Consider the following 25620-nt stretch of genomic DNA (forward strand, 5'->3'; position numbering starts at 1 on the left):
AAGCTCCTTTCATTTGCACATGTTTAAAGTCCTACAGACTAAAGCCAAGGGTGGGGCAAGACTTGAATGCCATGCCATGGGGAGGATGGGATGGTGCATGTTGAAATCCGCTCCTCTGCCTGGAGAGAAGGCAGTCTAGACGTGATTTAGAGAAGACAACCCAGAAGCCCTGACTGTAAAGTGTGGCCAGCCTCTGCCAGAGCAATGCGTACCAACCAACTCGTGAAATATATCTTGTTTATCTCTTGTTACCTCTTCTGGGTAAGTGGGGCTTGGGGATCCAAGGGGCTTTTGGGAGAGGGATGGATTATCAGTGAGAAAAGGATCTGAAGAAACTGCTGATGCTGGGACAGACTTTCAGCAACCACCCCCCCGCCCAAAAAAAAAGGGATGAGTGATGATGAATGCAGGAAATCCACAGCCCCTCCCACTGGTTCTTGCCTTCTCCCTTCTCAAAAGACCTTTTATTTACTCACTTGAGTGCAAGGTGTATCCCTTGGTGAGAAGGTAAATTATTGGAGGGAAGAATGGCTTGTTTCTGTCTCTGTAGTACTATCTGATACAAAGCCTGGCTGATAGTGCTTTGAATTTAATTGAAATATTCCAGCCTTGAAGTCATTATTACTCTCTAGCCCAGTAATATATGATTATGGCTTATTGCAATCATTTCTTAGAAAGTTCAAACTAGAGGGAGCCTAATGTTGTTGGACTTAGAAAGACAGAGCTGGAAGGAACTTTCGAGGGTCAGAATCTGGAGAGACTTTATTCTAGAGATAGTCAGAGATGGGAGGACCCTTTAGGATTTGGAATATCAGAGCACACTGCTTCCCATATTGGTCTGGGTGACTGATGGGGAGGGACCTTAGGACATAAGATGACAGAGATGGAAGGAGTTTTAAAAATTGAGTTTATTCACCACATTTTATTTTTTCAAGATAATCTCATATTATAAATTCAATACATGAGATTGTAGTTTAATTTTCAGTAAACTGGGTAAATTGAAGTATGTTCCTGCATGTGTCTTGGTTTCTTCATCTGACAAAACTTGAGAATTAGAGAAAAAATTACTTTCTTTTGGTTTTGTTTTGCTAAGGATTGGTTTTGTACATAAATAAAAATCAATACATATTACGAACTCAATATCAAATTCAAAAAATATGAATAAATAAAATGAGAAATAAAACCCAAAGGCTTAAATTTAAACTATTTTCATGTCAATAAAAAGTATAAAAATTTGTTTGTGTTCTCTTATATTTTTCCATTGTACTTATAAAATTTTTGCAATTATTTTTTAAGATGGTCATTGTCAGTGTAATATATTTCCTCAAAGGGCACTTTGTAATGCCTTTTCCTTTTTTGATACACTTTATAGTTTTCTAATTTTAGGTCATCATACATAATATTCTATTACATTAATGAAAACTTATTCAGTCATTCACTAAAACATTGGACAATATTGTTGATAATTTTTCACCATTACAAAGAGATAGTTTTTTCTTTTTAGTCTTTAGTATATAATCTGTCAAAATAGAATAAGTTTTTCAAAACTGTATACCCAGTCAAAGGTTGATTGCTTAGCTGTTGTGAGTGGAATGTTATCATATGGAATGTTATCTTTCCATATGATGTTTAGGAAAACAAATGATTTAAAAAGGAAAACTTGTCCTGCCCTCCTTATTACTTCCATCCAGAAAAGAATGTGTTTTCCTTTAGACAAGATAGCATTCTGTAAGGATGATACTGTTGATTTCTTGCAAGCTAATAAGATGGCCTACAAGGTATAATCCAAAGCTCCACCAACAGTGTAACAGAAGACCTATTTTTTCACAGCCCTGCCAACAATGAATTTTATCATTTTAATTTAGGTTTACCAATTCAAAGCATACAGGACTTCAGTTACTTCCACTAATGACCTACTCTGATGCTTCATCATGGTGAGGAGCTGATCCTGGTTTTTCCTTTTCCTATGCCAGGAAAGCATAAACTCTGTCTAGCCTGATCTGGAAAAGCTTTGAGGAGTTGGCCAGTGTCTGTTTGTAATCTAAGGATCAGTCTAATTTAAATTCAGAGAGGATCCTCATCAGATCTGGCTGCAGAATGGTGAATTTTTCCCACTAATACTCTTGTAGAAAGTTGGGATCTGCATTCAGTGTTTCTACATAGGGAACAAGCAATTATTAAATGCCTACTATTTGCTCAGGCGCTTTACAAATATTATCTCAGATCAACTATGATGGATGTAGGTCTCAGCAGAGAAGAACTAGGACAACGCTGGAAGACCTGTTACGGATAATGCCAGCCACAATCAGATGGGGAAAACCTAAAACCCCCCAAACCCAAAGAATCTGAATGAACACTTTGTTCACTTTTTCAAAAATTTGTCTTATGTTTTTTCTTCCTATCCCATGGAATAGTATCTTTTCCCTTAGTCCTAATTCCTCATTCACAGAATGACTATGAGGAATATGGGGGTGTGTTTGGGTTCCACAAGAATAGAAGGGAGATTATTAGTTTGCACTACAAAGAGTGGGGTCTGCCTATTGGCAGATTTGTGGGTATAAGACAAAAAAACTTAGCCTCCACTAGATCAAAACAGGTCTTCCCCACCTAGTTCAGACTTAACCTAGGGTCTGTGTCCTCCTATTCTTATTGTTCCCTCCCCTGTGCTCCATAGTATATGAGCAGAGCAGGGAAAATGTGTCAATTAGATTGTGACCTCAGCCAGTGATTGGCATGAAGGGAAGAAACAAACCTTTCAAGGAACATATAAGAGCTAGAATTTCTGGGGTTTAGTGCCTCTCTCCTTGAGAGAGGTGGTCCTTTTATTAAGATATCTTAATAAAAACCATTTTTAATAACTCTGGACTAAGTATTTATGAGCTATTTATAACATGATTGATATATAAACATGTTAAACACAAATGAACATGTACAACATTACTAGACTGTTTCCTGCTGAGGGGAGGGGGGTAAGAAGGAAAGGTGGAAGAAAATTGTATAACATAAAAATACAAGTGGATGAATGTTGAAAAGCTTTTACAACAGCAATTGGAAAAATAAAATATCAATGAAAAATTCCAATAGTATCTCATTTGAGACTTCCAATCACCTCAGGGAGATAGGTATTATCACTTTACAATGAGGAAACTGAGGCAGACAATGATTAAATGACTTGCCCAGGGTCATATAGCTAGTGAATGACTGAGGCCTAATTTGAATTCTTCCTGATTTCAGGTCCAGCACTCTACTCATAACAATGGAACAATAGAGTCAATTTATATCACAAGAGTAGATAATATTTTTACAAAATTTAAATTTACAAAATTTAAAATCTGTTTCCAATTACAAATCTCCCATGTGTATAACTCCCTGCATCATATTTCATATCTCCCTGTATCATAGTCTCATAACACCCTGCATTAGTAGTGCCATATAGGTGGGAGCTGAATGAGGGCATTTATCCATTTTTTTAAAATTGATAGCTGACATTTATATAGTATCATTTGAAACTTGTGAGTCTAGGAGGCTGGTATTTCAGGTATCATTCTTACTTTACAGATGTAAACCAAACCTTAGAGAAGTTAAGTAATTCAGTTAGTGTGAGAAGGGGAATTTGAATTCAGCTCTCTCCTGACAATGAGTTCTTTCCAGTACTCTACTCTGATTATTTGTTTGAATAATCAAAATTATGAAGGATTTTGTAGGGACAGAATTTGGCAAGTGATTAGATATGGGGAAATGCAACAGAGAAGAGTCAAAGATGATTCAGAGATTACCAGCCTGAGTAAGAGAATCTGAACTCATAGAGATTCTAGGATTCTTTGAGTCTAAGATTCCAGGATCTGATTTTACTTTTAGAATTTGTATTTTTGTCCTGGGTTAGGTGCTTCTTCCATAGTACATATTGTGACACCACTCCTCCTTCCCTCAGCCTCTCCCCCCTACCCCAGCCTCATAACTTAGTTCTTCAAGAATTCATAGGACAGGGGTGGCTAGGTGGCGTAGTGGATAAAGCACTGGCCCTGGAATCAGGAGTACCTGGGTTCAAATCTGGTCTCAGACACTTAATAATTACCTGGCTGTGTGGCCTTGGGCAAGCCACTTAACCCCATTTGCCTTGCAAAAACCTAAAAAAAAAAAAGAATTCATAGGACATAGGATTCTACCTTTAAGGCTGGAGGGAACTTTCAAGGCCATATAGCCCAACCCCCTCATTTTAATAGATGAAGAAACCAAGATCCCAAGAGATGAAGGGACTTATCCAAGGTCACCTGGGAGTTAGTGGCAGAGTTGGACTTTGAATCAAGGCCCTTTCAGGCTATTTCTATCCTAACCTGCTGCCTCTGTGGCTGTTGTGGTAACCACATTCTCCAAATATAACTGAACTGGTCTTCAGACAATAACCACCTCATGCTTGGGCTCCTGGGCCATCTGAGGTCCTTTCCTCTTGGTAACAACATGCAGAATTTGCAGTCTTCTGACATTGGTTTCTAGAACCCAGGGAAATTTTTGGCTCCAAATTTGCTCTCTATCCCCTTTGCCAAACACACCTATGTGTATATATATGTGACTTTAAAATTTGTATATGTGTATGTTTGTAACTTTAAAGTTTGCCAAGCACTTTACATATAATTATGTCACTTGAAGCTATTGTGAGAAAGTCACAGAATCTCTATTCTAATTCTAAATCTCCAGTCTCCTTGGGAAATTGGAGTCTTCTTCTCTGGCCAAAGATTTATGATTCTAGTATTATCCTGAGCAAATCATTTAACTCTGTTTCCTTATCTGTAAAATGAGCTGGAGAAGGCAATGACAAACCACTCCAATATCTTTACTAAGAAAACCCCAAGAGTCAGATATGACTGAAATGACAGAAAAACAGCCATGAGACTAGGACTTTGTAAAATTCAAAAAGGCAGTGAGTTATCATGCAAAAAATATTGAGGTGGGATGTCTGGAAATCTCATTTGGACTTCTAGCTATAGCATGTGCTGGTCATGTAGGCTCAGGAGACTCATTTTCTTTTCTCTGAACCAAAGTTTATTTATCTGTAAAATGGAACCAGTAATACTTGCCCTATTTATCTAACAAGACCAATGTAAGGGACCAGGAAGACCCATAATAAGAATGGGGGAAAAGCTTGAACTTTGACTCAGTGGAGGTTGACATCTGGGAAAGAAATAATTGCTTGAGGTGTACTTTTTTCGTCTATGGTGATCTAAAATGCTACCTATGTTTCTTATTGTCCTCCACTAGCTCTGTCCCCATTGGGTTTGGAGAGAAGGAAGATACTGGGAGGGGAAAGAGAGTACTGTGGAAGTTGCTGGTTAGTAGAAGACCCTCATTGCTAACAATTATTGGATTGGGTTGGGGGTGTCATCAAAGTGCCTTGTCTTTTCATGTAACCCCAACTACCCTTTATCTGGAGGAAGAGCCTGACTACTAAATCCAAAGAGATCTCCCTTTTCTAGGAAACAAGTGTACCCAGATGGATACTCCATCCCTGGAGAAGCTCAGTCTGTTACCAGAAGGTCTAAGTATCTTCTTTCTATAAGCAGCTGCTGGTCTATGAAATCAATTTAACCTCCCAGGATCAGCATGATCTCTGTCTCCACAGGGTCTGGTACTGTTAAATTTCCTTCCCCTCTTTCCCCTAGAAGTCTTTACACCATGACCAAAGGAGTTGGGGCCCAACTGTTTTTGACTTAAGAAAGAAAAAATCCTTCTTAAGCCTTTTTGTCTCAAGGGTTAAGCTTCCACTGACTAGCCAAAACTATGCCCACCTGTGTTTATCAATCATATTCGACATCGATATGTCTAGGAGGAAGTTGAGAAGTCAACTCTTCTTGGGGAGTTTTTTGCATTATCAGATGGGACTCCTCCATGTTTATTTTTCATTGCCAGGTGGCCAGTGGTCTAATGATAGCTGTGGGTCTATATGCAAAGCTCTCCAAAGAATCAGGTAAGTGTGATTACTTCAGTAACAGATCCTCTGGGACTTGACCTGGGCATCCACTGGGGACTGGGGAGCTCTCCCCTTTCTTCTTTTTTGTAAACAGTCAGAAAGGCAGGTGGCTGGAGCCTAGGATGCTGTAGAACTGACAAGAGTAGGAAAGAAACAGCTGCATCCTGCAAAGAGAAGAGCTCAGCAACCATTTAGGTCAGGGGTTTTAACCCTGTTACTATATGAACCCTCTTTGGCAGTCAGTTTGGGGAACAGTTTAAATACATAAAATATGTATGATTACAAAGGAAAGCAGTGAACACTAAACTGTCACCAAAATATTTTTTCTTTTTTTTAAAAAATAGTACTTTATTCCCCCCAATTACATGTAAAGATAATTTTTGGCATTTATTTTTGTTTGTTTTATTTCTGCAAGGCAAGCGACTTGTCCAAGGTTACACAGCTAAATAAATATTAAGTGTCTGAGGTCATATTTGAACTCAGGTCCTTCTGAATCCAGAACTGGTGCCTTTTTTGGCATTTATTTTTAAATAAAATTTTAAGTTTCAAATTTATTCCTTTTATCTTCCCTACCCCTAAGACAAAATATTTTTCAAAAACAAATTCATGGAGAATTTGTTGAGAAGTCCATATATAGCTCAATCCATCACCCCAGAAAGAGTCCTCCCTATGAGACACTCCTGACAAGTGAGTGATGAGATTCTGCTTGAAGATAAGGAAGAGGAAATCACCAGCTCTGGAATCAGTCCACTCCATTCTGGAACAGTTCTAATGGTTAGTGGTCTAAATGGCTCATAATTATAAACATTTAGTCTGGAATGATTAAAATGACTTTTATTGCTTTTCTGCAGAAAAGGGCTATCTCCCTTAGCAGGAAAAAACTGCAAATTGTGACAATGTCCAGTCTTATATACAGTTTGAAAAGCTTTCTCCTCTCCTCTAAACCACTGGTCTGAATCATCAGGGTTACAATCTAATTCATTGTAATATGTATGGACCTCATTAGGCAAGTGCTCTTGCAGAGGTCAAAGACCTTAGGTCAACTCAGGACTAATTGAAGCAGGTCTGGTCTGATCTCAGGTCTGATTAGGTTGGGAGAGCTCTCCCTGTTATGAGATTGGTTGGGCTCAATTCCTTTGTCTCCCTTTTTGTCTTACTCTCATGTACCTGCATGCAGGTAACAACAGCTGTAGGCTGACCCCAGACTTTTGTAATATCTATCTTAGATGGTTTCCTTCCTGTGGAAGCCAAGCACCCTACATTCTTCACATTAGGAAGTCTTCAGGGTTTTCCCTTTAGGGAATGTGTATGATATCATCTGGGTAGCAAGTCTTGTGACTAGTGAACATGAAGAGAAATAATAGGAGATAAATGTGGACAGGTATGTCAGAGAAGGGTCTGAATGCCTATTTGGGTTTTCATTTGAGCAAAAGGACATTAAAGATTTAGGAGTAGGAGACATTGAATTAATTGTTTTTTTGGGGGGGAGTTGCAAGGCAATGGGGTTAAGTGACTTGCCCATGGTCATACAACTAGATAATAATTAAGTGTCTGAGGCTGGAGATAGTGAATTGAAAAAGCAGTCTTGCTCTTCAGGATGGTTTGAAGGGAGAGATGGGAGGCAGAGCAACTGACAAGGAGGCTGTGGTCCAAGGGACAAATGCTGAGGGCTCAGCCTTCCTATTGGCAGCTTAGGATGTCTCCCTCCTCACCCCTATCACTGTTTTCCTCATCCATTGCTTCAAACTTTGGATTCACTTTTTCTTCTATTGAAATTGTCTTGGGGGGGCGGCTAGGTGGTGTAGTGGATAAAGCACTGGCCCTGGAGTCAGGAGTACCTGGGTTCAAATCCGGTCTCAGACACTTAATAATTACCTAGCTGTGTGGCCTTGGGCAAGCCACTTAACCCTATTTGCCTTGCAAAAACCTAAAAAAAAAAAGAAATTGTCTTGAATCCCCTTACCTGAGGATTTTGTTCTGGGATGTCCAAAAAAAATAGATGTAGTGCATTATTGCCCAGAAGGATGGTATTTGGGAAGAAGATTCCCTAAAACAATATAACCAAATCTAGTCATTAATATCTGAGAATTGATAATTACAATGTTCAAACAGAATCTATTTCTAGCCTTGTTGCATAGACTCCAGAGCATTGTGAGATGCCAGAACAGCCTACTCAAAATCTCTTAGGTTATCATCTCAGGGTTTCATACAAGTCTGTTTAAAAAAAATAGTATTTTTTCCCAATTTTATTTATTTATTTTAGTTTTAATTTTTACTTTTTGGGTTTTTTTTTGGGTGAGGCAGTTGAAGTGACTTGTCTAGGATCACATAGCTAGTTAGTGTCAGTGTCTGAGGCCAGAATTGATTCCAGGACTGGTGCTCTATCCCTTATTGCCACTTAATTACCCTTTGAATTATATTTATTTATTTATTTTTGGTTTTTGCAAGGCAATAGGGTGAAGTCATACAGTTAGGTAATTAAGTGTCTGAGCTCGGATTTGAACTCAGGTCCTGCTGACTCCGGGACTGATCCTCTATCCACTACACTATCTAGGATCCTCTATCTGCTATACTACCTTGCTGCCCCCCCCCTTTTTAGCTTTAGTTTTTTTATAAAATTTTGAGTTCCAAATTTTTCTTCCTTTTTTCCTCATCTCCCTTTTCCCTTTTCTAAAATGGTAAACAATTTGATATAGATTAAATAAAAACATGCAATCATATGAAAACATTTCCATACAAGCCTCTGTTGTGAAAGAAGAAACAGAACAGAGGGGGGGAAACCATGAAAAAAAATAAAGTGAAAATAATCTGCTCCAAAGTTCAGTTCTTTCTTTATCTAGACTTGAAATTATTCTTTCATCCTAAATCCTTTGTGCTTGTCTTAGATCATTGTGTTGCTGAGAAGTGCTAAGTCTATCAGAGTTGATCATCACACAGTGTTGCTGTTACTGTATACAATGTTCTCCAGGTTGTGTTCATTTCACTTTCTATCAGTTTATACAAGTCAGACAACTCTTTTAAGAGAATTTGCAGGCAAATTGCTGATCTGTCTCAGGGGTGGGAGTTCCCACATGGGAGGTCTTTATGCTTATTAAATCACAGTCTGAACCAAACATTCCGTCCAACCACTGCCAGGGAGGAAAATTCTCTTTGCCAGTCCAGATCTGTTCCTGCTCCAAAGTTTAAAGTTTTAGAGATTGCTTGAGATGACAGGAACCCAGGCTTCTCTGGCTCCAAATGTGTTCTCTCTCTTTATTCCCTATGCCACATACACCTATGTGTATGTATGTGGACTTTTATATTTGTCAAGCACTTATCATATAATTATATCACTTGAAGCTATTATGAGAAAATCATAGAAGCATTCTAAAGGCCAAGGGCAAATGCTATCACATTGATTTACTCTTAATAAAGACCAAATGTGTTAGCCTGGCTTTTGAGATTTTTCTATAGCTTATCTTGGGTTGTCCTAACTGATCTCTTGAGTTCTCACACTAAAATTCTATTTTTCTATGATTCTGCATCATCACAACTTGTTGAGTGATTACTATCATTCCTGTATTTGTCTAATTGGTCCAAGTCTCTAAATATTTGAAGAACTATAAAAATGAATGAATAAAAACACATTTATGAAATATCTAATTAGTACCAGGAAGTGACAATGAGTATATAAGAAAGTGAGACACATCAGCTTCTGCTCTTAAGGAGCTTATATTTTGTAAAAAATTCATATATGGGAATGGAAGTCTGGGAAAGGAGTATGTAAGAAGTCTTGGGGAAGGTGAGTTCAGGCCTTTTTGAATGCTTTTGCAGTCTTTCAAAGAGTCTCCCATTCACCACATGTTTGGCTGAACCCCCCTCCCACCCAGTTAACAGAATATCTACACATATTTCATAGTCTTTCCAAGACAATTTCTGTTGTATGTCTTCAGAATTCTCCTTGGAAGAAGGTTCCCTAAATCTATTCATTTGGGAGATACCTTCAAAAGCTATTCTGTACATATGTCAGATCCTTCTACACATCCAAAAAATATTTAGTCTCTAATGGTGAAATGTTAGGCATTAATTCAGGACTGATGAGATGTTTGTGGACAACCCATAATTCAGAACCCCTAACTTCACACTAACTGAGCAGCCTCATACTCTGTGCATGAGGCACAGATGGTGGAAAAGTAGAAATCATCAACATTTATATTTAATCCTTTCCTCCTTGCTTTTCCTACTGTGCTCCCTCTAAGCCTAATCATTTTTCTGCTAGATTATTGTAATAACCTTTTTTTTTTAGATTTTTTTTTTAAGGCAATGGGGTTAAGTGGCTTGCCCAAGGCCACACAGCTAGGTAATTATTAAGTGTCTGAGGTCAAATTTGAACCCAGGTACTCCTGACTCCAAGACTGGTGCTCTATCCACTGTACCACCTAGCTGCCCCATTGTAATAACCTTTTAATTGATTTTCCTGACTCTAGTCTCTCTCCTACCAATCCATCCTACATAGGCTGACAGTCATCTTCCTTGAGCCCAGTTTTAATTGGGATATAGTGTAGCAAAATCAAAAAGACACTTGATTTTAAGTCAGTAGGCCTGAATTCTAATCCTGACTACAATTTTTATTGAATTTGTGATTCTGGACAAGCCAGTTACACTTTGCTGGAGGCTCTGATACCTTTTCTATAAAATGTGGAAAATGATAATTCACATTCTTAACCTTATATAGTTATAAGAAAATCACTTTGTGAATGAACTAATAATAAGCATAATAAATTAATCAATATAATGAATATCAATGATTCATATTATTACTAAATTACAGTATTGAACATAACCTTACTGATGAGTATTTTATACCTCCCAGGTGCTGTGGATTCCCTTCTGGCAGAGCCCTCTCTCATTGTAATTGTAGTAGGGATTCTCATGTTCATAATCACCTTTATAGGTTGCACTGGTGCCCTGAGGGATATCCCTTTGCTGTTGAAAATGGTAAGAAATTGGCATATTTACAGACATCTAAGGAAACTGCTGCTCTCAGGGATATTCATTTGGAGGGTCCTGATGTTTCATCCCCATACAAACTTTGCCTAATCTTTCTCATCCTCTGAGACAAGTAGGAGAGTAGCCAGAGGTTCAGGTTCTCCCTGCTTTTATCTATTGCTTACAGGCTGGTTCAGAGTAAGAGAGAAGTGCCCTACTGGAAGAGGTGCTGACTCTCCACCCTTGAAGTTCAGCTGATGGGGCTTCTTTAGTGTTGTAGCCATGCAAAATGTTGGAAACTATTCTTTCAACTCTGTTTAAAATACTGGCATCAATTTGAAATGTAAAAATCTGAATTGATAAATTTATTCTTTTTGCACTTTCCCCTTAATCATAAGCTTGTCTTTTTTTCATTTATTTTAGTCTAACTTATGCACCAAGCAGGATCAATTATCATCCACAAGAGGGAGACCTTTCTTTCTTCAAAATCAGGCTTCTAATTTGCTTTCTAATCAGCAACTAATTTGCTCTGAAATGGGTTTTTAACCATTTACTGCCTTAGCAATTAATTCCTTGTGTTCTATAGGAGACTGTGGGTTTCAGATCATTTTTATGTCCATTGAGTCCAGATGCTCACAAAAGTCCTTCTCTCTAAGGAAGGTAGGACAGGAATTGTGATCCCCATTTTACATATATAGATCTAGTAATGGTGGACCTAGATGCAAACTCAGAATTCCTAAATTGGAGATTCTTATTGTTTCGGTCCTGTCTTTTGTTAAACACAAGCCCCTGGCCCAGAGCAGATTCAATTTCCCAAGGTGCTGCTTTCTTTCCTCAGTTTGCTGTGATGTTGCTACTGATCTTCGTGCTCCAGATGATGGCTGTGGGAGTGGCCTTTTTCTTCTCTGGCCAGGTAACAAGAATCAAATGGGCTCTGGACTCTGATAGAAACTGGAATATCCTTAATGTTTACAAACCCTTGTCAAATCTTCTGCCCTGGTTGTCAACTTAATCACAGACCTTTCCAGGGTGGAGAAAAAAAAAACAGGGGAGAATCCAAATCTGTTTTCTCCTTCATTCATGCCAGATTCATTCTATTAGCTGACTTGGAGGTGACTTTAGAACCTAGAAAGGTTCAGATTTGGAAGGGATTCTAGAATGAATCATATTAGACTGGGAAGGGAAGGGAAGGGAATTTAGAATAGAGAATGTCATTGTCCTTAGGACACAGGATGTAAGAACTGGGAGAGCCCTTAAAATACAGGCTGTCAGATCTGGGAGGACCCAGAGAACACAGGATGTCAGAGTTGGGAAGAACCCTAGAACAGAAAATGTCAGAGCTGGGAAGAACCTAAGAACAGAGAATGTCAGATCTGGATCTTAGATGACCTGGAAAGACTAATCTTCCCTCTTTTCTCCAGCTATTTTTAGAGATGAGCAATCAGGAGGCTAGAGAATGGGGTGGGTTACTGATCCAGTTCACCCAGCTAGTTGGCAGAACATATTGCTTCACAATAATGTCATCAAAGCAGCTTCGACTCTCCATACAGAGCTTATCCTGTTCCCCCATGAAGCTTTGCTTATTTGATGGAGTCTCATCGGAAGGGATATCTAGATAGTACAGTAGATGGAGTGCTAGCTTTGGAGTCAGAAAGAGCTAAGTTCAAATGTTGCCATAGTCCTTAGGTATATAATATTAGAAAAATCATTCAACCTTTCTGGCTCAGTTTTCTCATCTATAAAATGAAAATAATAATAGCATCTATTCCAAAGGTTAGTGTTGAGGGTCAGATGAGATAATATTCTTTTATTAACTTATATTTACTTTGCAAATCCTAAAGCACTATACATGTTAGTTTTCCACTAAGGGATAGGAAAAATCTCCATGGGAATTTTTTGCTTTTTTAAGTTCAGTTTTCTGATAGAGTGAATTAGATTTTGGATAGAGGAATCATATCCCAATGTTTTCTGAGATCTAGCAGGAATGTGCATTAACAGTAGTAAGTGGAGAGTTGAGTCCATCAAATACTTTCTTCTGGTTTTGAACTGCAGGTGATGGATAAGGCTGCATTTCTCATGGGAAAAGCCATAGTTAGCTACCGGGATGACCTGGATTTACAAAACCTCATTGACTACATACAGAAGAAGGTAAGAAGCAGGTGGTGATTGTATTGAAATAAGCACTGGGCTGGGAGTCAGGAGACATGTCATTGCAATCTAGTTAAATAACCTGGGGTCTGATGTCCTCATCTGTAGAATGAGGAGTTTGGACTAGGTGATCTCTAAGGTACTTGCAGGTCTGGTTCAAGTGAATTCCCCTAAAATTTTTGGGAATAAGGATCAATGAGTCATAGATTCTCTGGGGTAGAGGGGGGGTACTGTAGGAGATCGAATGCAACCCACACCTGAAAAAGAATCGCTTTCTCATGTGCTATTTAAGTGGTCATTCTACTGTTGGTTGAAGTCTTCCAACCATGGGAATTCCCCTATCTCCCCAAACAACCCATTCTAGCTTGAGACAGCTCTAGATGCCACATCCAGTAATAGCTAACATTTTAGAGTACCTACTATGTGTTAGGCAATATGCTTTACATCTTCTTTAGTCCTCACAACAATCTTGGGAGGCAGGGGTTATTATTGTCCTTATTCCATAGTTGAGAAAATGAGTCAGACAGTAGCTTTGTCCAGAGTCAGCTGTGTCTCAGGCTGCATTTGAGCTCAGATCCTCCTGATACCAGGGCCAGTGCTCTATCCACTGAACCACCTACCTTTCCAGTTCTTGAAGACTGATATCATGTCAATCAATCAATTAATCAATAAGCACATATTCAGGGTCTGTTGGGCAGCTAGGTGGCACAGTGGATAGAGCACAGTGGATAGAAGTCAGGAGGATGGGAGTTTGAATCCAGTCTCAGACACTTGATACTCACTAGCTATGTGACCTTGGACAAGTCACTTACCTCTGCTTCACATTCAGGCTCATCTCCAGTCAGCCTGATTCCTATCTGGTCGCTGGACCCAGATGCTCTGAAGGAAAAAGTAAGACTGGTGACTTAGCACAGTACCCCCCTCACTCAAATTCAATTCATGTGCTTGTCATGGCATCCCCTCCCTGATGCTGTGTTCTTCTTTGAAAATAAAGAACAAACATTATTATTATTCAGAGTCTGTTATAGGCCAAGTATTAGGTACTAGGGTTTTGGTCAAAGAGGGTTTGGAGGCAGATGTTGGAACCCTAGATTTGCTCAGGAAGGTACCCTAGAATGATCTGGCATTTAAAACCTTCTACAGTCAAGCTCGCCCTTATCTTGTTGGTCTTATTTCCTATTCTTTTCTTTAATTTACTTTCTATTGTAGAACAACTGGTCTGTAGCTTCCTGTTCTCCAAATCCCAATTTTCTGCCTTCATGTCTTTGCACTTTATCAAGAATGTCTTCTCTCCTCATCTTTCCCTTGTAGAATTCTACCTTCCTCTAAAACGCAATTTGGGTGCTGCTTTCTATACAAACCTTTACTTATTCCTCTCCCATTTATTAGAACTCTCCCCCTTATGAAATCACTTTGTATATTCTTTGGTTCCAATTCATGCCCATGGCCTATTCTCCTGAATAAACTGCAAACTTCTTGTGGGCAGGAGCTATTTTATTATTAACTTTGCATATATCTCATCACTGGAAAATCAACAGACACTAAGAAATGCTTGGGGATTCAATAAACAGTTTTAAAGGAGCTACAAGGTCTCAAAGCAGTCTTTCCCTTCAAGGAGATTACATTTTCATGACTAAATCTGTCATATCTTGTGACTCTGTAATCATAGCTTCTGAGAGTCCAGGGTCACCATGGTGCAGGAGTCAAAACACAATATTGATTAAGCCTACATAATTAAGTCTCTGTGTTTCCTCCAGATAATAGAAAGATCCCATCCTGTGACTGTCCTCCAGCGATGGGCCTCTGCATCATACAGCTGACTGATGACTAATTTGGTGTCAGGTCCACGGCTTTACACTTTCTTTGCTTTAGAATCCTTGAGAGGATTTGAGAGGTCACCTAGGCCAGTTCCTGCCTAAAGCCAAGGCCCAGTTCAACATTCTGGTTTTAATGCTTATCTCTAGTTTGAGTGCTGTGGGGTGCATTCCTACAAAGACTGGTCCCAAAATGCCTATTTTGACTGCAGCAGCTCCAATCCAAGTCTGGAACGATGTGCAGTCCCTTTCTCCTGCTGTGTCCTAGGGGAGGAACGGGTGAGTATTTGGTGCAAGCTGGGTCCTTTTCCTATTCCTTGCATAATTTCAAAGGCAGTGATGGGAAAGTTAATTTGAATATTGTTAATATCAAAAGTCATATTCCCTTCTCTGTCAAAAGGCCATTCTTGCCCATAGCTTAGAGAAGCCTCCCTATAGGATCCTGGGAGTGTCATGGCCTTCCTGCAGTTCACTCTTAAATTAGGTTGGACTGGGACTTACCCTGGGAATCTAAGCTCTGTTTATTCTATAAGCAGAGGCTAACTGGGGCTAGCCATAGCTGGAGACTCCAAATGTCCTTGTCCTCTCATTAAGATTTGAGGAAGGGGCAGCTGGGTTACTCAGTGGATAGAACACTGGTCCTGGAGTCTTCAGGAGGACCTGAGTTTAAATTGGGTTTCAGAAGCTGAATTACCTAGCTGCTTGACCTTGGGCAAATCACTTAACCCCATTACCTTGAAAAAAAAAAGTTTTAGGACAAGTTGGATCATGAAAGATAAAAACAACCTGAATGAAGAGAGTTTTCTTGTTCGGATTGCCAGAAGAGACTGGAACCTCCTGACCAGGTCTTTCTCCTCATATGACCCCCCTCTTTTTCCTCTTGAGTGTATAAAAATTTTTATGTAAGTTTTCTTGATGGATATCCATGGACGTAGATATATGGATGCCTCAGGCTCAAGACTCTCTCAGTTTTCTCCACTTAATTTATTTCAGGACTTCACAATAGCTAGGTGGCTCTGTGGAAACAGTGCTGACCCTGGAGTCAGGATGACTTGAGTTCAAATTTGGCCTAAGACACAAGCTGGGTGATCCTGAGCAAGTCACTTAATTTCTGTTTGTCTTATTTCACTGGAGAAGGAAATGACAATCCACTTTAGTGGATTTGCCAAGAAAACCTTATGGACAGCATTGGTATGCTATAGTCCATGGGGTCATTGAAGGATCCATATGACTGACCAACAACATATACATACATCACATATGCACTCACAAACACATATATGCATAATATATCTTTACACACATTTTATTTATATGTATATAAACAAACATACATATATTCACCTCCGTTTTTGGTAAAGGAGATAAAATAGAATCCTTTCCAATATATTTTGGGGGGATGAAACAAGAATATTCATTGTCACCACTTTTATCTGACATAGTACTAGAAATGCTACTTAGAGTAATAAGACAAATAAAAGAAATTGAGGTAATAACCATAGGCACCATGGAAACCATTATTTGACAGAGGTAAGACCTAGAAAGCTGCTTTGATTTGCTCAAAGTTATATAGTTTGTAAATGAAAAAGCTGGGGCCCATAAGCTTCTGATATGTCTTTCTCTTGCTCAAAACCATTCCATGATTCCCTACTGCCCAAACTCCTTTTGCACACAATTTTTAAAATTCAGTTAAATTTAATTCAAACAATCATGTGTGTGAATCAGACCATAGACACTTATTAAGCACTTACTATTTGCCTAGGTATCTTAGGCATTATACTAACTAAGCTCTGGATATACAAGGAAAGTCAAAAACATGATCCCACCTTCAAGGAATTCATGCTATAATGGGGGACATTACTTGTCAACACATACTTATATATTTATTAATTAAATGCCCATGTATTTATTAAGCACTAACTCTTCACCAGCCAGGGTGGGAGTGGGGGGTGTGGTTTATCTTCTGGCTCAATGCCAAGGTTAGAAAGACAGGACAGAATGTTGTCTCTGCCTACAGGGAGATTATATTTTCTGAGAGCAAAACAATACACAGATAAACAAATACAAAAGACACACCATGGATACACACATGACATATGAATGTACACACATGTCAATATAAACATGCATACACATATGAACGCACATATATGAAAAAGATAGATAAATAGATAAGACACTGCATGAACTTTGGCAAGTTACTTAATTTCTGTTTGCCTCAGTTTCCTCATCTATGAATAGGAATTGGCAAAATTAGAGTAGGAAATGTCAAGTCATTCCAGTATCTTTGCCAGAAAAACCTCCTGTAGGGTCACAAGGAGTCAGACAAAACTGAATACAAGCAAGCTTTTATGCTTTCCCTCCTAGATCCTTATAGAGAAAATTTTCTACATACAGTAGGTACTTAATAATTTTTTTAAATTGAATTTCTTGAATAGTTATTTCCAGGGACTTTCTAAGCTATTATGTGGAAGGTGTTTGTTGGCCTCAGCCTGACATTATTAAGTATCTTCTTTGTAGAAGGCACTCTTATTAAATATTGGAAAAGCAGTCCTAGCTTTTATGGATTTTTACATTTTTGGGAATGGGGGTGGTAGAGGGACATTTATACAAATAAAATGTAAAATACTTTGAAGAGGGAGCACTAGAAATGAGGAATCAACAATGGTTTCTCATGGGAAGTGGTATCTGCTTTGAACCTTGAAGGAAACTAAGGATTCAAAGAGGCAGAGATGCCCACTGAGATGGAGTGTTCCAGTCATGGAGGCCCAGTCAGTGCAAAGGCAGAGGCAGGAGATGGAGTGGCATGGATGCCTCAGACAGGAAAGACCTCTTTGTTTGGACTGTAGTCTTCAGAAAGTGGAGTCAGATCCTCACAACAACCCTGATGAAGTAGGCAGAGGCAGACGCCTAGGGTCATATGGCTAATAAATGTCTTTGTGGGACGGAATAAACCAGGTACTTAGGAGAATGTATTAACTGTCTTTACAATGTGTTATTTGAGAGTAGAAGCCCAGCTTGGGAATTTGAGCAGAAGATGGGGAATGCCCTGTTTCTCCTTCTCCTTCTCCTTCCTCCTTCTCCTCCTCCTCCTCCTCCTCCTCCTCCTCCTCCTCCTCCTCCTCCTTCTCCTTCTCCTCCTTCTCCTTCTCCTTCCTTTTCCTTCTCTTCTTTTTCTTCTTTCCTCTTCCTTCTTCCAAAAAACTGGGACAATTTACTTTGTCCTATGCAATTTTCATTTTTGATTTCTTAAAATATAGCTCTAGAAAGACAGGTAAGACATAACACTTATGACATCGTTCTCTTTGAGAACGAAGGATTAAAAACAACAACACAAACAACAGATGTATCAATAAAGGAATAAATAAGAAAGCTCATATGTAGGGCTAGACATTGTTCTAGGCCTTGGGGGTAGAAATATCAAAGGGAGTCAGAATTGGTCCTCAGAGAATCTTACTTTCCAAATGGGAAAGACAGTATAGAATCTGGTGGTGAGGGAAAGACTGGACAGTCGTCAAGAATGATTATTGTAAAGGGAAGCTAGGTGGCACAGTGGATAGAGCACTGGTCCTGTATTTAGGAGGATCTGAGTTCAAATCCACCCTCAGACACTTGATATTTGCTAGATGTATGACCTTGGGCAAATCACTTAGCCACATTGCCCCACAAAACCAAAGAATAAAAATAAAAAGAATGGTTTCAGCGGCAATGAACCTCAGACACACAGATAGTATTCAGTGGATTATGTTTCACAGATGGAAAGTAAGAGAAGGAAGAATAGAGGATGAATACAATCACAGTACATGTGGCAATTTGCTTGAGTTAAGATCAGGATGTAATTGGAAGCATGGTTTGGAGCCGACTTGATACAGTGACTAGACAGAGATAGTGTCTTTTAGACTTCAGGGATGAAAAATTTCATCACTTGATGACCAATAGTCTTGGGATGAGCCCCTCCTCAAACTTTAACCACATTGTTCCTGTATGTTCCATATACAGTCAGTGCTTGCTAAGCCTGGACTCAAAGTCTTCTTAACCTGGAAGAACTGGTTAGAACTCAGAGTTTGTGCTCTAAGTCTATAACCTTCAAGAACCCAGGATCACCCCTGGGAAGCATCAGAATAGAATTTATTGGAGTCTGATTACAATACTAAGGCTTCCAAAGTATAGTTAATAGTCCAATACTACTGAAGCTCTATGATTGATTTTACTTATGTGGGGGCTCCCTCTACTGGCACTATTCATAATCCCTCCATCCACCAGTAAGTCATTTTCCTGAATTGTTGGAACCCAAATAATTTTATACTGTCATCTCCAGTCTTTTGTCAATATGCTTTTTTTCACTTAGTTAGCCTGGCTGTTGGATGGCAAGTACACGTTCATCAGTAGATCTGAATTCAGCTCTTTTCTAATTTGGTCATAGATTAATTACAGAAAATAGCACTTTTTTCTCAAAAGGTTACCAACTATTTGATATGTCATTGGAAACACCATGAACTGGCCCAATGGAAACATTTTTGGAGACCAATCGGGCAATGTACAGTAAAATCATAGATCTGAAAGACTGTGTGGTGTGATTTATAGAGAAATGGCCTTGGAGCTAGGAAGACCTGAGTTCAAATCTTACTTTTGATACTTTTTGACTATGACCCTGGAAAAATCACTTGACCTCTTAGTGGTCTCTAAGACAACTCTCTATGACTATAAGTTGTAATAAAGGTGCTGACATACATAAGTAGAGATTTTCCTAAAATTGGGAGGGTTCCCTATCAGAGATCTATAGAAGCTTGGAAATTTCTACTAAATGCTAATGATTCTGTTTTCTGGAGTCAATTAGAAATCACAGATCTGGACCATATCCTATAGTTTGAATCTTTAAAGGACCTTAAGGGATCATCTAATCTTATGCCTTCATTTTACAGATGAAGAAATTGAGTCCCAGAGAAGTTAAGGCTTGTTCCAGTCTTTTGCCTCCAGAATATTTTTGATAAGACTGCATGGTCTCCCACTGTATTTTTCTGACATCTCAAGGAAGAGAAATGTAGCCCCAAACTCATTTAGTCTAACTATGGAGTTTATTACTTGCATGGAGAACGCCAGAAATAGACTCATAAACATAAAAGGTAGAGAGAGACATGTATTTTGCTCTACCACCACCCTAGATCTCCTTGTTCTTATTCAGAGAAATGAAGCTGCTCCTGTGATGTCAACACTACCAAGAACTTCAGGCTGATTCTGAGGTTCAGGGGTATCAGAGTTACTTAATGTCTCAAGTTCCTAAGGAAACTTGATATTTCCTACCTTCAAATGTTTATATAGGCTGTGTTTAATTTACCTTCCCTCCACAGAATACCTAGTTTTATTCAGGGCTTGGTTTATGATCCGTCTCTTTCAGGGAGTTCTTTCCTGTTGCTATTACACTTTCCTTCGTGTTGTTATTGGTCATTTTTCAGTCATATCCAGTTCTTTGTGACTCCATTTGGGATTTTCTTGGCAAAGAGATTGGAGTGGTTTGTCATTTCCTTCTTCTGATCATTCGACAGATGTGTAACTGAGGGACACAGGGTTAAATAAAGGACATGAACAGGGAGTTTTCAGATAAAGTAATCAAGCTATCTATAGTTGTATGAAAAAATGCTCCAAATCACTCATGATTAGAGAAATGCAATTTAAAACTACTTTGAGATACCACCCCACACCTAACAAAGCGGCAGAAAGGGAAATGGGGGCGGCTAGGTGGCGCAGTGGATAGAGCACCGGCACTGGAGTCAGGAGTATCTGAGTTCAAATCCAGCCTCAGACCCTTAATTACCTAGCTGTGTGGCCTTGGGCAAGCCACTTAACCCCATTTGCCTTGAAAAATCCTAAAAGAAACAAAAAAAAAAAACCAAAAAAAGGAAAATGACAAATTTTGAAGGGAATGTGAGAAAATTGAATCATTAATATACTGTTGGTAGAGTTATTAATGATCCAACCATTCTGGAACTGTGCTCAAAGGTCAATAAAACCTTTGACCTAGCAGCATCAATACTACGCATATATCCCAAAAAGATTTTTAAAAAAGGAAAAGGACCCAAATGTACAAAAATTTTTATAGCGGCTCTTTTTATGGTGGCAAAGAATTGGAGTTTGAGGGATGCCTAACAAGTTATGGTATATGATTGTGATGGAATACTAAAGGAAATAACAAATGGGATGATCTCAGAAAAATCCAGAAAGGCTTATATGAATTGAGCAGAATTAAGAGAACATTGTACACAGTAACAGCAATATTGTATGAAGAACTGTGAAAGTCTTAGCTATTCTCAATACATTGATCCAAGACAACTCCAAAGGATTTATGATGAAAAATGCTATCTACCTCCAGAGAGTGAGATGACATTTGAATGCAGATTGAAGCATACTTTTTTACTTTCTTTCTTTTTTGTTTGTGCTTTCTTTCACAACATGATCAATATGGAAATATGTTTTGTAAGATCATATTTGTATAAACTACATAAATTTTCTTGCCTTCTCAAGGATGGGAGAAGGGAGAGAGAAAAGCAAAGAACAGGGAACTCACAATTAAAAAAATTAATTTAAAAATTGTTTTTTACATGTAAAATATTAGATTTAATGGGAATATAGAATGTGCAAAAGCAACTTTAAAGGTGAAATGCCCCTAGAAAAATCTTGACTCAGGAGAAGAGATGAGAAAAAAATATGACTTTTCTTTTACGGGATACAGAATAAGTTGATGGGGTCACCATTTTGGTAGCATTTGCTTGACCTTGAAGGAAGACTCTTGGGGATGGGGGAAAAGGCATGAATCTGTTAATATCTATGTTGTCAGAATAAAAACCATTAATAGGATTTAAAAGAAAAGCAAAGAATATATCAAGATAGCCTCCCAAGTCTTGCTCTGGTTCCTGAGTACTCTGAAGAACAAAGGGCAAGGCTGGTCCATATGTCCCAACTATTCTGACTGGTCCCTGGTACTGGGCTTTGTACACAGTTGATTTTAAATAAATGTACATCAAATTGCATTGAATTGAATTGCAAGGGTTGAAGAAAAAACCTAATTTACACTGCTCTAATTTTTTTTGGGGGGGGCCCTTCTATTTTTCTTGCAGAATGTTTTTAACTCCATGTGTGGCTATGGGACTCAGAATCTAAAAGCCTGGAAGGCAGAAAGCTTGATTCACACAGGAGGCTGTTTGGAAAAGATAGTCACTTGGGGACGGAGTAACCTATATCTGATTGCTGGATTGGCCCTGGGCCTTTTGACAATTGAGGTAAAGACAATTAGCATAATAGAATAGTAACAATACATTTAAGTAGAATTTTGAGGTTTGTAAAATGCCTTTCATACATGTTTTCCTTTGAATCTCATGACTACCCTTTGGGGTAGTGATGCTATTACCCCCGTTTTACAGATGTAGAAACTGAGGGTGAAACAGATTAAGGGACTGGTCTGGAATCACACAGCTATTAAGTGTCTGAGGTGGGATTTGAAACTAGGTCTTTCTGAGGTCAGGTCCAGTAACATTATCCATTGTAGAGGGCTGACAAAATGAGGTTGTAGCAATAGCAGTACCTCAGTATTGCATACAAAATCCTCTCATTAATTTTATCATTTGATTTTTTTACAAAATCCTTCTTGCAAAGTGAGATTAAACATATTAATGACATAATATCTTTTAATTTTTAAACATATATTATTATGGGAATTGCAAAGTGGAAAAAGTACTACGAAAAAGTTCAGGAGAACTTGGATTCCAATCCTGCTTCTTACATTTACCAACTGTGTAACCTTGAGTTTAGCCCAGTACTTTCTCCATTATGCAGCTTCCATAATGATATATATGTAAAAAAAGAATAAAGATACTATGTCATGATCATTTGCCAGTGGGCAACCTATTTATTATACCTAAAACAACTTATTAGTTCTTATCTAGTGGGTTATAGATGAGTTGAGCTCAAGACTCATATGGACAATTTTGCTACACTACAAAATCATATATCCTTTCCATTTTCTCACATACACATATACATACACATACACATACACATACACATACACATACACATACACATACACATAGCATTCATATTTACAAAGAGCTTTTCTGATTGCCAACTGAAGCAGTTGGGAGTGCAAATATCATTCCTTCCTCCCCTCCACATTTTATAGAAGAGCAAACAGATTTGAGTTAGGTGACTTGACCAAGGTCACAAAGTGAGTTGGGGCTCTTGACTTCAAGCATCCTTTGTACTTCCCTTTGTTGCTTCGCCATTTGTAGTGGTATAGAGGGAAATGTCTTAGATTTGGAGTCAGGAGACCTAGGTTCAAACTCTGACTCTGTAAGATACAAAGTAATTTAACATCTTTGAGACTCAATTTCCTCATTCGTAAAATGCTGTTATTATCATTTTCAGAGAGATGAGACAACTCGCCAGGGTCATTCTCTGAACAAATACTGGAGTTGGAACTTGAACCCATCTCTCAAGCTCCAACTCACTGCTTTTCACACCAAAGTCTGTGTTCCATCCCATTCCTATCACTGATTCCCTCTCCAGTTCTATGCTAGGAGGGGCCCACCAGGTTCTTGCTCTTCCAGGACTTTTTTATTTTTAGGTTTTTTCCAAGGCAATGGAGTTGTCCAAGGTCATATAGCTAGGTAATTAGTAAGTGTTTGAGGCCCCATGCATTTAAATTCAGGACCACCTGACTCCAGGGCCCGTGCTCTATTCACTTGTGCCACCTAGCTGCTTCCACCTTCCAGGACTTCTAGCCCTACAGTGGCCCCCATGTCTTTAGCTCTTTTCAGTTTATAAGGTGACATTCTGAACTGAAATGATCAATAGTGTGAGTTTTATTATTTTCTTTTTTTTTTGGAGGGGGGGTTTTGCAAGGCATGGGGTTAAGTGACTTGCCCAAGGTCATACAACTAGGTAATTATTAAGTGTCTGAGGCTAAATTTGAATTCAGGTCCTCCTGATTCCAGGGTTGGTGCTCTGTTCATTGCACCAGCTAGCTGTCCTGAGTTTTATTATTATTTTTTGTTTTGTTTTGGTTTTAGGTTTTTTTGCAAGGCAAATGGGGTTAAGTGGCTTGACCAAGGCCACACAGCTAGGTAATTATCAAGTGTCTGAGACTGGATTTGAACCCAGGTATTCCTGACTCCAGGGCCTGTGCTTTATCCACTGCGCCACCTAGCCGCTCCGAGTTTTATTATTTTCAAAGGACTTTGGATGTGGAATGCAGAGAGTTGTTATACTTGAACATTACCTCTGGCACTTACTAGTTCTGGATCACTGTGACTTAGGGTCACTGTGACATCTGCTATATTAACCTCAATTTTCTCTTTTGTAAAATTTGGTTAATGTTATCTACCTCTCTGAGTTGTGGAGAATGATTTATAAATCTTAAGGCACTATAGAAATATGAACTGTTCCCATGATTGATGAATGCTATATCCCATTCATTGAACTCCTCTGAGCTGCTGGACCTAGCAAAGGGTCAGGAACACAGTGTTAGTGTGGTTCAGCAATTTTTCAGCCATATTTAATACTTTGTGACCTCATTTGGGATTTTCTTGGCAAACATAATAGAGTGGTTTACCATTTCTTTCTCTGACACATTTTACAGATGAGGAAACTGAGGCAAACAGGATACAGTGACTTGTCTCGAGTCACACAGCTATGAAGTGTCAGTCACTGTCATCTAGCTGCCTAGCCATGCAGTAGCTACTCAACCAAATGAATGCATGAATGACTGAATGAAAAATTGAACGAATAACTCTTTTTTCCCCCCCAGATTGTTGTCTTCTCTTTGGTTGTGACGCTAATTTACCAGATCAGCTTTATAATTCAGAAGAGAACCAACACAAAGAGAGAGTCCTAAGGAGAGAATTGTTCCAGAAAGGGGAAAACTTTGGGCTCGGTTTAGCCCTGCTAGGGAAGAACATAGATGAAGAACTTGAGAGAGGGCCAATGAAAGAGAAACTCTTCAGCTCAAGTTAACCCAGAGGGAAAACTGAGGAGCAACATGGAGTTAGAACCATTGCCCATGAATGAATCACCCACATCTGGAATGCAGCAGATACTCCTCTGAGCCAGTCCTCATTCATTGAGGGGAAAGAATTTGAATCAGAAAACCTGGGTTTGAGTCTTGGGTCTGCCACTAACTTACAAATCATGTCCTCTCTCTGGGCCTCAGGTTTTCTTTTTTAAAATTCAATTTTATTTCATTTTTCCATTCTCCTTTTTTTCCAGCCTCCTACTTGAAGAAGGCAAGAAAAACAAAATCATTACAAATATGCATAGTCATGTAAAACAAATTTCAATGTTATGTGTCTCAGTTTGTGTTGGATGAGATCTCTGTAAGGTCTTTTTTAACTCTAACAGTCAATGTTCTGTTTCTGTAGGTCCCTTTCAGTTTTCACATTTTATACTTTATGATCTAAAGGCCCTTTCTGTACTAACATTCTGTATTTTATGTTTAGGTCCCTCTCAGTTCTGACTTCTCTTCTGGCTCTGACATTATAGGAGTTTATTAATTTTTTTTTTCTTTTTGGTCCTGAGCCTTTGATTTCCCTGGTATAGGAAACTCTTCTACCCATACAGAATAGTAACTCCCCTAAAACTCCAAGCCTTAAGAGAGAGAGAGTTGCCTGAAGTTTAGTAATTTTGCCTAGGGTTCCACCACTAGCATATATCAAGGGTGGGACTACAACCCAGGTC

General features: G+C 38.8%; 1 pseudogene; it reads left to right on the forward strand.

Annotated features, from left to right (window-relative positions):
- The first annotated feature begins 66 nt into the window (after positions 1-66).
- Positions 67-25620, forward strand: LOC141497505 (tetraspanin-33-like; annotated as a pseudogene).

The sequence above is a fragment of the Macrotis lagotis genome, chromosome X (genome assembly GCF_037893015.1).
Source record: "Macrotis lagotis isolate mMagLag1 chromosome X, bilby.v1.9.chrom.fasta, whole genome shotgun sequence".
Taxonomy (NCBI): Eukaryota; Metazoa; Chordata; class Mammalia; order Peramelemorphia; family Peramelidae; genus Macrotis; species Macrotis lagotis.